General features: G+C 43.2%; 1 pseudogene; it reads right to left on the minus strand.

Annotated features, from left to right (window-relative positions):
* Positions 1 to 220: 220 nt before the first annotated feature.
* On the minus strand, positions 221 to 12,791 carry LOC135534370 (voltage-dependent calcium channel gamma-5 subunit-like; annotated as a pseudogene).
* Between the last annotated feature and the right edge of the window lie 265 nt (positions 12,792 to 13,056).

A 13,056-nucleotide genomic window follows, 5' to 3' on the forward strand; every position in this document is an offset into this window, starting at 1 on the left:
CTTTACTGATGGTTAAAGTCTATGAGAAACCCTTTACTGATGGTTAAAGTCTATGAGAAACCCTTTACTGATGGTTAAAGTCTATGAGAAACTCTTACTGATGGTTAAAGCCTTTACTGATGGTTAAAGTCTATGAGAAACCCTTTACTGATGGTTAAAGTCTATGAGAAACCCTTTACTGATGGTTAAAGAAAGCCTTTACTGATGGTTAAAGTCTATGAGAAACCCTTTACTGATGGTTAAAGTCTATGAGAAAGCCTTTACTGATGGTTAAAGTCTATGAGAAAGCCTTTACTGATGGTTAAAGTCTATGAGAAAGCCTTTACTGATGGTTAAAGTCTATGAGAAACCCTTTACTGATGGTTAAAGTCTATGAGAAACCCTTTACTGATGGTTAAAATCTACCCCTTCATTGATCAGCAAACAGACATAGATCAGGTCAGAGTAATATGAGTTCCCCCCTTAATTGGCCAATAAATAGATACAGTGTCTAGATAAGGTGGAAAAATAAATCATTTGAGAGAGGGGACCGAGTTCTTAGGTAACATAGTGGGAAGATGGGTGTTTAAGTCCTGATTCTATACACCTCTGACCTGAAGGGATTTCTGTCTGCTTTATAGTGTAAGTGATGCAACACTGACTCCCAGTGTATTGATGTGACATTACAATTACATGGAAGCAAAATTGAACTCCAATCCATTAACCGGTGTTATGACACCGATGGTTTGTTGAGACTGATGGTTTCTAAGGTTGTGGTGACCATTACAGCGCCATCTAGTTGTCACGTTGGGGATAGCAGTTGTTGACAACTAGCATTTTAGCTAAACCCTAACCCTTTCCTACCCATCATTAATTCTCCTATCCTGCTGTGTTAGTTCTCAAACCATCAATATCTTGAAACTGGAGTTAATGAATGAAATTGCATTCCATCCACAGGCAATGTCATTAAAAAGATTTCACAAAGTCAATTTTTTTCCCCCCACATTTAGATATTCTCCAGATATTGTACAGTTTGTATGCAACAGTTGCTATGCCGACGGCATGAAGCTGACACTCAGAATTAATCATTTTAGGCAGCGACTACACTTTTGACTTGTTTTACAATGGTTCGCTATATTCATACAATGTACAACAGTTATCCATATGCATGTATAAACAATCTGTCTAAGAGTGAATACCAATTACTTTTCAAATAATTCATTTTTACATGATACATAAACAAAGCAGAGATGCCATGTTGGCAGATCCGAGCCAGCAAGGACACATCAATTTAAAAACTCCAACATGAAGCAAACTACACAATTTAACATATGACACATACACGTTTAAAGGTGCAATCTGCAGTTGTTTCATCCATTTTTGGACCTCTTAAGAATATGATATAATATTACAAATGCCTCATGTGCTTAGTTCAACTGTCGTAACCATCAGAAACCAAAATAAATGCTTGTTTCACTCCAGTGTTTGTAAACAAACACTATATACCTTCAAAACATGATAACAATAATTTAGATATCATGGATGGCCAGTCCTTGCATCCATAGCCCTGTCTATGAATTTGAGAGTGGTTACATTTCTCTAGCCCCATTCCTCAGCTTTTTACTGAAATGGGATGGGAGTTCACTTTGTTATTGTTTCAACTGCTGATTGCAGCTTTAACATAGTGACATGTATTGTTCCCGTTCAAACATTTGTGTAAATGTTAGTTTGGTCCTCGTCAAGTTAACTAATCAGTGGCAGTAAGTATCCCGATATAATAGAAAATACGTGAGAAGTGAATACTCCTGAAAAAACTCTGCACTTTGCTGCCATCTGTAGGTAAGATGTGGCACAGCGGCATCAACTGTTTCCTCAGCAGCAATCATGGCTGGTAGACGTTTTCAAACAAGGTCCAGGGCACAGCATCACAATGGGAACGAACAACAACAAAATAGAGAGACAGAGGCTTCCCTGTATATCTTTTGGGACTGATCTCCCAGTAAACTATGCAGGCGGGAGGTTCTATCCACACCCAGCAACTTCCCAGCAACCCTCCACAGATTCCAGATAACTTAAAAAAGAAAGCTGATCTTAGATCAGTATCTAAAAGCAACATCACCTATGACTTCTCACCCTTGACCTTGGCGACCTGCCCTGACCTCATGACCCCTTCAGCAGGGGTGAGGAGGAGACCTGGTCGTAGTCGGGGCACTTGAGCAGGGCCGGGTAGCTGGTGCTCATCTGGAGTGAGGTTTCGCTGGAGATGTCCGAGGGCTGCGCCCGCGTGCCCAGGTCTCCGGGTGCAGGAACTGACCAGAGTGGTCAGAGCAGTTACTGAGGCGTGGCCGGTAGAAGCCGGGGTGGTGGCGCTGGTACATTTCCTCGGCTGTGTAGCGCTTCATGAACAGGTAGACGGACATGACGCCCGCACTCTGGGAGAGAGGGAGAGAGACGGACAGACGGACAGAAAGAGAGACAGACGGACAGCCAGACAGACAGACGATAAAGGTTAGAGGACACTGCACTCTGTAGTATAGAGAGCCAGATGACCCAGAAGAGAGGGTACCACACCAGCAGACGACAGGTAAACTAGTGATCAGAGCGTTGGGCCGTAACTGCAAGGTTGCTGGTTCGAATACCCGAGCCTACAAGGTGAAATGCAAGGCACTTGACTCATTTGCTCCAGGGGTGCTCTACTACTATGGCTGTAGTATTTCACCTCACCTATCCAGTGTGTGACAATAAAAAAAACATGTTCTTTGGTAGTGAACTATCATACAATGTAGATTTTTTTCTACAACAAATCTACCTGTGAGTGCATGTTTCTTCTTTTTTTCTCGTCTTATTCAACTGTCACCATGGACCTGCAACAAAGATAGCTCAGATGTGCGAGTGCCTTTTGAATTTTGAAGTACCTCAGTGAGCAGAAAGGAGATGGCAGCGAAGGCGAAGGACCAGCCGTACCGGTAGCTGAAGTAGGACTCACTGCTCTTAGTCCTGTTCAACATCTCGTCATTAATACTGGATATATACAGCACGAGACCTACCACCAGAGCCAGACCTGACAGAAAGGAGGGGGAGATAACAGAAAGAGAGGGAAGTGGAGGGGGAGATAACAGAAAGAGAGGGAAGTGGAGGGGGAGATAACAGAAAGAGAGGGAAGAGGAGGGGGAGATAACAGAAAGAGAGGGAAGAGGAGGGGGAGATAACAGAAAGAGAGGGAAGAGGAGGGGGAGATAACAGAAAGAGAGGGAAGAGGAGGGGGAGATAACAGAAGGAGAGAGAGAGAGCAAGGCAAAGGAGAGATTAAACAAACCTTCAAAGCCTGAACATCAGTCAGAGAAAGAAACAGACAGACAGAGAAGACAGATAGTGATTGTGTTAAAGCGATTTAGACACCATCACATTCTGTAGCTGAAGCAGAGACCACAGAAAACAAGGAGGAGGAGAAGTAGGGAAGAAGAGGAGAAAGAAAAGGAGGTGAGGGGGAAGAGAGGGAAGATTAGACGAGTACCTGAGAGGATGAAGAAGATTCCGGAGACAAAGGCCAGGATGGTGCGATGAGGTCGGACGTGTCCGATGTTGTTTAGCACAAAGCCGATGAACATGAAGAACAGACTGACCAGAGGAAACGGAGTGGCTGAACGAATCATCTCTGAGAGAGAGAGAGAGAGAGAGAAAGAGAGAGAGAGACAGAGAGAGAGAGAAAGAGAGAGAGAGACAGAGAGAGAGAGAGAGAGAGAGAGACAGAGGGAAAAACAGCAACATAGAGAAAGACGGTGATTACTATACAGAAACAGAATTTAACAGACACATATAGCTATACTCATCTACAAACTCTTATACTCTACTTTCATCTCAAACTCTGAACATAGAAGGTCCAAACATTCTTCCTGTCTAGCAGAGACCTTTCAACAGGCATCAACCAAAACCTAATGAGGCTGGAGCTTTAGAGAAAGTCAAACTCCCCTCAGTGTGACTCCTCAGAGTTATTACCTAATAAGTATTCTGAAGCAGAGAGGAGTCAGCAGGGTGGAGACCCAGAGACGCTGGGAGTTCTGATGACTCATTTTATTCTGTATGGGCAGACTGGGCTTGGGGCAATTGGAAAGAGACTTGAATAGTAAAGAAGTAGTCATTCAGACACGCTAGGAGGAGGAAAACAAATTTCAATAAAACTGCATTGTATTATTACTTTTAAGCATTAGAGCCTTAATTGGTGATGTGAAATCTGAAATACTGGTGATAATGAAGCACCATTTTACACGTCTCTTGCCACCCATTTTACGTCTCTTGCCACCCATTTTACGTCTCTTGCCACCCATTTTACACGTCTCTTGCCACCCATTTACACGTCTCTTGCCACCCATTTACACGTCTCTTGCCACCCATTTTACCTCTTGCCACCCATTTTACGTCTCTTGCCACTCATTTTACACGCCTTCTTGCCACCCATTTTACGTCTCTTGCCACCCATTTTACACGTCTCTTTACACGCCACCCATTTACACGTCTCTTGCCACCCATTTACACGCTCTTGCCACCCATTTTACACGCTCTCTTGCCACCCATTTACACGCCTCTTGCCACCCATTTTACGCTCTTGCCACCCATTTACACGTCTCTTGCCACCCATTTACAAGTCTCTTGCCACCCATTTACACGTCTCTTGCCACCCATTTACACGTCTCTTGCCACCCATTTACACGCTCTTGCCACCCATTTACACGCTCTTGCCACCCATTTACACGTCTCTTGCCACCCATTTACAAGTCTCTTGCCACCATTTTACGTCTCTTGCCACCCATTTACAAGTCTCTTGCCACCCATTTTACACGCCTCTTGCCACCCATTTACAAGTCTCTTGCCACCCATTTTACACGTCTCTTGCCACCCATTTACACGTACCCATTTTACGTCTCTTGCCACCCATTTACACGCCACCCATTTACACGTCTCTTGCCACCCATTTACACGTCTCTTGCCACCAATTTACAAGTCTCTTGCCACCCATTTTACGTCTCTTGCCACCCATTTACAAGTCTCTTGCCACCCATTTACACGCCTTGCCACCCATTTTACACGTCTCTTGCCACCCATTTACACGCCTTGCCACCCATTTTACACGTCTCTTGCCACCCATTTACACGTCTCTTGCCACCCATTTTACGTCTCTTGCCACCCATTTACACGTCTCTTGCCACCCAAGAGGGAATATATTATCTCTCGCATTCAGCCAGTTCTTCCATTTCTTCCCTTCAGAACGCTGGTTACAAGCCAGACTGATATTATCAGTACCACTCCATTCATCAACAGGAACTCAGAAAACCTCAGTAAGAGTTCTTCCAATGCACATACAGCTTCTTAATTGTACAGTGAACTGCTCCCTCTCACAGCTTCAGCTATTCAGGTAGAAAGACTGTTCAGCTAAGTAACCAGAAGAGGGTGCCATAAGTTGATGCATTGTGTCACTTGTCCTTATTTGTCCTGAATGCATTGGCAGTATTCCAACCACCCACTCACTCTGACCACCAAGAGTGCTTCATCTACTCACACACAGACAGGGTCTATTCAATCAAACAATGTACATCGAGAAGAGAGGGAGTGACCCTTTAGAGCAGATGGCCTAAAAGTTGATATTTATTATTATTGTTTCTCGAGCATATTGTTCAATTATGTATACAATGCCTTGGCAACAGAGGCAACCACACAATAAAGATTGAGAGAGCGAGCGAGCGAGAGAGAGACGAGAGACAGGAAAATTAGAGAAATATAACTTACTAAGTACACTGACTGTGGACTCAGAGGTCAGCTGTAAATTCATGGGCATGATGTACTCGATGGTGAAACAGCGACCTGCCTCTTCACCTGGAAGAGAAGAAGAGAGGGATTATAGAGAGCCTATACAGAGGTTGTAGAGGTTATTATTTCACCTATATTTTGACAGGGAGACATGCTGACAGAAAGACATGCTGAGACTTTCCATAGAGGGTCATAATAGGTAGGCTAAACTGTGGGCCGAACCATTCAGACGCAACAGACCATTTTGTGAGAAGAGCGATTTCCGGGTCTGACAAACACCACTCCAGCTCTGTCCCCTTTCATCGCTAATGCGGAAATGCAACATTCTCCCTCTTATTCCCCAAAAACAACCAGACAGTGAGAAAGAAGATCTAGATCCTAAAAATGTTCTTTGGCTGTCCCCATAAGAGAACCCTTTGAGAAACCATTTTTGGTTCCAGGTAAAACCCCTTTGAGTTCCATGTAAATCCCCTTCCACAGAGGGTTCTACCAAAAAGGGCTCTCCTGAAACCATGGGACACCCAAATAACACTATTGTAACCCTTTTTCTAAGAGTGTACAGCTAGAATTGGTCTCAATTGGTCTGATCCAGGATTAGCTGGAGATGGTAGTGACCTGCCAGGAAGCAGACTCTCCAGAGTCCAGAGTGCAGGGAGGTCCTGATGTCAGTGGTCTGGTTCAGGGGCAGGATGACCCCTCCTCCAGGTACAGCCAGTAGTCTGTAGAGACCGCAACTCCCAGAAGCCCCAGCCCGCTGACCGCAAACACGCTGCTCAGCAATGCCAGAGCCTTCCTGCCGCACGCACTCATCACGGTAGGATCAGAGGTGGTCCGCACCAGTAGGGGGCACTGGGTCAGAGGTAAGAGGTCAGATCTGTGGGGAGAAGTAGGGGGTTGTTACAGTTAATGAGGTGACACGGATGTAGTTGGTGACACAAGCAGAGCGACCTACTGGTAGTGAACACACTTAGGGTGCAAAGGACCAGGCACACACAATTGACTGGCATGCTCTTCTGTACGATTGGTAGAGGATGTATAATGGGATAATGCTGCTAGACTGCCCTGTGTCACTCAGAGAGAGGGAGAGAGAGAGAGAGAGAGCGAGAGAGAGAGATTGAGAGAGAGAGAGAGAGAGAGAGAAAGGGAGGGAGTGAGTGAGTGAGTGAGAGGGAGGGAGGGAGTGAGGAGTGAGGGAGGGAGGGAGGGAGGGAGGGAGGGAGGGAGGGAGGGAGGGAGGGAGGGAGGGAGGGAGAGAGAGAGGGAGGGAGAGAGAGAGAGAGAGGGAGGGAGAAACCAAGAAAGAAACCGTGGGAAAGAAAGAAACCGTGGGAGTATGCATGGCTGGAAGCTATGAGGTGTTTGAAAAGATGTTTCAAAGGTAGACTGAACATGTTTCTCAGTGAATAGACTTAATGTCCTGATTTAAAACACAGCTGTTGGCTCATTGTGGTGAATTCCCCTGGACTTGAGAGGGTATATAAATGACTGTGTGGGAGGTGCGGGCGTGCTGGCAGGCGTTAACAGTGTTGGAGGAACATCAAGCCCTGAAGGAGGACATGCTTACATGATTGGTGTATGTTTGAGTGTGAGTGTGAGAGAGAGCGAGAGAGAGAGAGAGAGAGAGAGAGAAACAGCAACATAGAGAGAAAGAAAGAGAGAGAGAGAGCGAGAGAGAGAGAGAAGAGAGAAAGAAAGAAAGAAAGAAAGAAAGAAAGAAAGAGAGAAAGAGAAAGAAGAGAAAGAAAAAGAGAAGAAAGAGAGAGAGAGAAAAAAGTGAGAGAGAGAGAGCAAGAGAGAGAGAGAGCTAGAGAGAGAGAGAGAAAAGAAAGAAAGAAAGAAAAGAAAGAGAGAAAGAAAGTGAGAGAGAGAGAGAGAGAGAGAGAGAGAGCTAGAGAGAGAGAGAGAGAGAGAGAAAGAAAGAGAAAGAAGAGAAGAGAAGAGAAGAGAAGAAAAAGAGAGAAAGAAAGAAAGAAAGAGCGAGAAAGAGCGAGAGAGGTGGTAATTGAGGAGATTTTGGAATAAAAATTGGATAAAGTGACAAAATAGAGAATAATAAACGAAAAATATGAAAACAGATGATATCTGTGATTCATATTCTTTCAGAACAGGTACTCTCTCTCTGTTTCATTTTTTTTCATGTAAACTTTGTTTAACTAGGCAAGTCAGTTAAGAACAAATTATTATTTACAATGATGGCCTACCCCGGCCAAACCCAGACGATACTGGGCCAATTGTGCACCACCCCATGGGACTCCCAATCACAGCCAGATGTGATACAGCCTGGATATGAACCAATTTGTAGATATTGCCAAAGCAGTATAGTGGTACAACATTTCAGTAAATACAGTACAATGCAATGAGGATAATAAAATACAGTTCATTTCAGTAGTAGTAATAATAGTACATATAATAATGTATACAGGTACAACACTACTGCTGTTGTACTGTGGAATCATCAGTCAGTACATGTAATTAAATACAAATAAGATTATACAAAGACAATGAAAGAATGGCTAATAAATAAACAACAACATGAACATGATGATGTTTCCACTATGTATTACTGTCAGTTATATACAACAACATGATGATGTTTCCACTATGTATTACTGTCAGTTATATACAACAACATGATGATGTTTCCACTATGTATTACTGTCAGTTATATACAACAACATGATGATGTTTCCACTGTGTATTACTGTCAGTTATATACAATGTAAATTCTTCAGGGAATTAATGGACATGGGATGTCTCTCTCTCTCAGTCTCTCTCTCTCTCTCTCTCTCTCTCTCTCTCTCTCTCTCTCTCTCTCTCTCTCTCCTCTCCCTATCTCTCTCTCAGTCTCTCTCTCAGTCTCTCTCTCTCTGTCTCTCGTTTGCAGCCTCTCTCTCTCTCTTTCTCAGTCTCTCTCTCAGTCTGTCTCTCTTAGTCTCTCTCTTAGTCTCTCTCTCTTCGTCTCTCTCTCTCTCTTCGTCTCTCTCTGTCTCAATTCAATTCATTTTCAATTCATGGGGCTTTATTGGCATGGGAAACAGATATTAAACAAAAGTGAAATAAACAATGAAACAATATTAGTAAACATTCCAAAAGAATAAAGACATTTCACAAATAAATCACTGACAGTGTCACCAGCAAAGCACCCGCACACCATCACACCTCCTACTCCTCTATGCTTCACGGTGGGAACTACACATGCGGTGATCATCCGTTCACCTATTCTGCATCTCACAGAGACACAGCGGTTGGAACCAAAAATCTCAAATTTGGACTCCTGTCTAATGTCCAATGCTCGTGTTTCTTGGCCCAAGCAAGTCTCTTCTTCTTATTGGTGTCCTTTAGTAGTGGTTTCTTTGCAGCAATTCGACCATAAAGGCCTGATTCACACAGTCTCCTCTGAAAAGTTGATGTTGAGATGTGCCTGTTACTTGAACTCTGTGAAGTATTTTTTTGGGCTGCAAATTCTGAGGCTAGTAACTCTAATGAACTTATCCTCTGCAGCAGAAGTAACTCTGGGTCTTCCTTTCCTGTGGCGGTCTTCATGAGAGCCAGTTTCATCATAGCGATTGCACTTGAAGAAACTATCAAAGTTCTTGAAATTTTCCGGATTAACTGACCTTCATGTCTTAAAGTAATGATGGACTGTCATTTCTCTTTGCTTATTTGAGCTGTTCTTGCCATAATATGGACGTTGTCTTTACCAAATTGGGCTATCTACTGTATACCATTCCATGTCACAACACAACTGATTGGCTCAAATGTATTAAGAAGGAAATAAATTCCACAAATGAACTTTTAACAAGACACAATTGTTAATTGAAATGCATTTCTGGTGACTACGTTATGAAGCTGGTTGAGAGAATGCCAATAGTGTACAAAGCTGTCATCAAGGCAAAGGGTGGCTACTTAGAAGAATCTCAAATAAAAATATATTTAGATTTGTTTAACATGTTTTTTGGTTACTACATGATTCCATATGTGTTATTTCATAATTTTGATGTCTTCACTATTATTCTACAATGTAGAAAATAGAAAGAATTAAGAAAAACCCTTGAATGAGTAGGTGTCAAAACTTTTGACTGAATCTGTGCATGCACACTGTCACATTCGTCATAAGGATCGGACCAAGGCGCAGCGTGATCAGAGTTCCACATCATTTTAATAAATTGAAACTCACTGAACAAAACAACAAACAACCAAAAGAAACGCGATGCTACTGATGTGCACTAAGGCAACTATACATAGACAAGATCCCACACCAGAAAGTGGGAAAAGGGCTGCCTAAATATGATCCCCAATCAGAGACGACGATAAACAGCTGTCTCTGATTGGGAACCATATCAGGCCAACATAGAAATACAAAACATAGAATGCCCACCCCAAATCACACCCTGACCTAACCAAATAGAGAAATAAAATGGCTCTAAGGTCAGGGCATGACACACACACATCCATGCACACAAACTTACACACACACACACACACACACACACACACACACACACACACACACACACACACACACACACACACACACACACACACACACACACACACACACACACACACACACACACACACACACACACACACACACACACACACAAAGACATCTCCTAGTTATAATCTGATTCTACTATTTCATTAGCTGTAGCCTCTGAACTCTGACAGGAAACATTCCCCATGGCAGACTGAAGCGAGACGGAATACAGAGACAGTCTTCTATTTACCTTCACAGCCCTGTCACTCACTCACACCAGGCAGTGAGTCAAAAGACACATTTAGACATGTTCCACTTTAGTGTGACTTATTAAAACAAATGATCTGTGTCATACTGGATATGAAAATCCCCCAATTAACACCAAGGTGATTGCTGAGGGAATAAGTAAGAAGAACATTTTATGGACGCGTGATCGGGTTCAAGGTTCATGACATCATCACTGACATCAGAGGGGCAAACTCTCAACAAAAGAGACAACTGTGAAGGCTACAAAACACCTCAACTTGTGAAAATGGCTTGTCCTACTGTATATGCCCAGCAACTCATATTGCCTGGCCCATAAGCATCCTCTATGTTACAAGTGTGTCATCAGACCTACACCCAACCTGTTATACAACTGGATGGTTAGAGGTGACTGAAGCATGTCCTGTCAGTTAGTTACAATCAAGACCATCCTAGTACTACCCCTGATTGAATGAATATATGACACTGTGTTGACTGATAGTAGCCTATATTTTGGCTCCATGGTTGTGATGGTTCTGTTTCTAGGCTACGTATTGACGTGTATCTATTGATATAAGACTTACAACCTGCTGTAAATAGCTGATAGCTGCAGAGTCCCATTATTTTAGTCTCATAACTCATAAACCTTTCCATGGTGGGCTTCACTGTGACTGGGGTTTGTAGGGGGATTTCTAGACCAGTTTATAATACATGGAACCACAGCCAGTTTACTGGGAAATGTCCAGCCTTTGAGGATTTAGGTCTACAGATGAACAAAATGTACTACAGAAAAATAAAATGGACTTGTGGAAACTGCAGAGCATTTTTGCAACAGCAAAAGCAACCCTTTAAAGGTGTTGTTTTGTAAAAATAAATGTGCTTATTATCTTTGTCTCTCTTGGCATATTTGAATAATTTTATTGGCAGTCTCCCAAAACATATCTGTGCAATCCAGACTTAATTAATTAGCTAAATGGGCAAAATATAAATTCAAATGAAGTATTTTCAATAATTGACCAAAGATGTGGACACACTTTCTCAATCCAGATTCCATCCCACTAATATGCTGTCTGGCTACAGGCTGCAGAATGCAGATGCTATAAAACATTCCTGAATTCAGACATCACTGATCCTGTCAATCTGGGTTGAATTCGTTTTCAATAATCATTTTTGCAGATGCCCTTATCTAGAGCAGTTTACATGTGCAATTAGGGTTAAGTGCCTAGCTCAAGGGCAAGACAGATTTTTCACCTTTTCGGCTCGAGGATTCAAACTAACCAACTTTAGAGGATGGCACTTGTCAATTCGGTGTTGTCGACTTGCAGAGGACATTGCAGGTAGTCTATAAACTGATTGTCTGCGGCGACACCGTCATTTCATCGGCTGGCTCTCTATTGTGCAGTTGATTCAAAGGTGACAGTAGCGCGCAATTCTGTATAATTTCCCGCCCAGACCCATTATCTCTTTCTCTGACAGAGAGAGAGAGAGAGAGAGAGAGAGAGAGAGAGAGAGAGAGAGAGAGAGAGAGAGAGAGAGAGAGAGAGAGAGAGAGAGAGAGAGAGAGAGAGAGAGAGAGAGAGAGAGAATAGCGAGAGAGAGATAGAGAGAGAGAGAGAGAGAAGGGGGAGAAGTGTGCCCGAACGAAAACGTTCCATTGCTCTGATCCGCGAAAATATATCGATCAGAAACAATGATGAAAGAAAACAGACCAATAAATTGTCCAATCTAGCTCTTTGGTGAGATAAAATAATTTGCCGAGGTAACTATTGTTCATGTCACTTTGTATTACAGCTACAAGTTGAATGGTTTAGTGAAGTGACATGTCATTGAACCGGAGAGACCGCTGCATGCATGGGAACTATCCGTGGACCTGAAATTACGAACAAATTAAATAAAACAGAGGCAAAGCGCCCTGTGCTGTAGTACGAAAACATGCTTCTTACATTGGGGTCTAATCACTCATCTTCTTTCAAACAATTTACTGTGACGACAGATATCCATTTTAACTGGCGATTCAATCCAAATATCCCCTCAAATTAAAATGCGAAGGTCATACAAAACGCAACTCATTGGGAAATAAAAGCGTCAAATTTAAATTCCTTACCGGACAAAATAAACTCGGCATTACATCAGATTGCGTACCTCAGATCTGTGTGCGTAGGATGAGTCTGGGTTCTCTCTCAGTAGTTCTCCCTCCTATGTGTGTCTTCATCTGCACCCCTCACAGACAGTAACAAAAGGTGTTGGAGCGCCGCTGGGTAAACAGACAAGACGGACAGAGGTGCACACCGTAGCCACTGCTTCTTGGCATGAAGGTGCGCTTCCCCCAGAGCTCCTAGGATTTAGCACGCGACCTCACTCACTCACTAGTGACGACGGACATATCCGCAGACCGCACCAGCAAGTAGCTGTCCTGCTCAGCTCAACTCAGATGCTTCAGCTCAACTCAGACGCTTCGTGCCGTGGTGATTGATATCATCACCCCGCTGCGCGGAATGCTGAATGTGGAGGCTACGAGAGAGAGAGAGAGAGAGAGAGATAGAGAGAGGGAG

This window comes from Oncorhynchus masou, unplaced genomic scaffold (genome assembly GCF_036934945.1).
Source record: "Oncorhynchus masou masou isolate Uvic2021 unplaced genomic scaffold, UVic_Omas_1.1 unplaced_scaffold_3309, whole genome shotgun sequence".
Classification (NCBI taxonomy): Eukaryota; Metazoa; Chordata; class Actinopteri; order Salmoniformes; family Salmonidae; genus Oncorhynchus; species Oncorhynchus masou.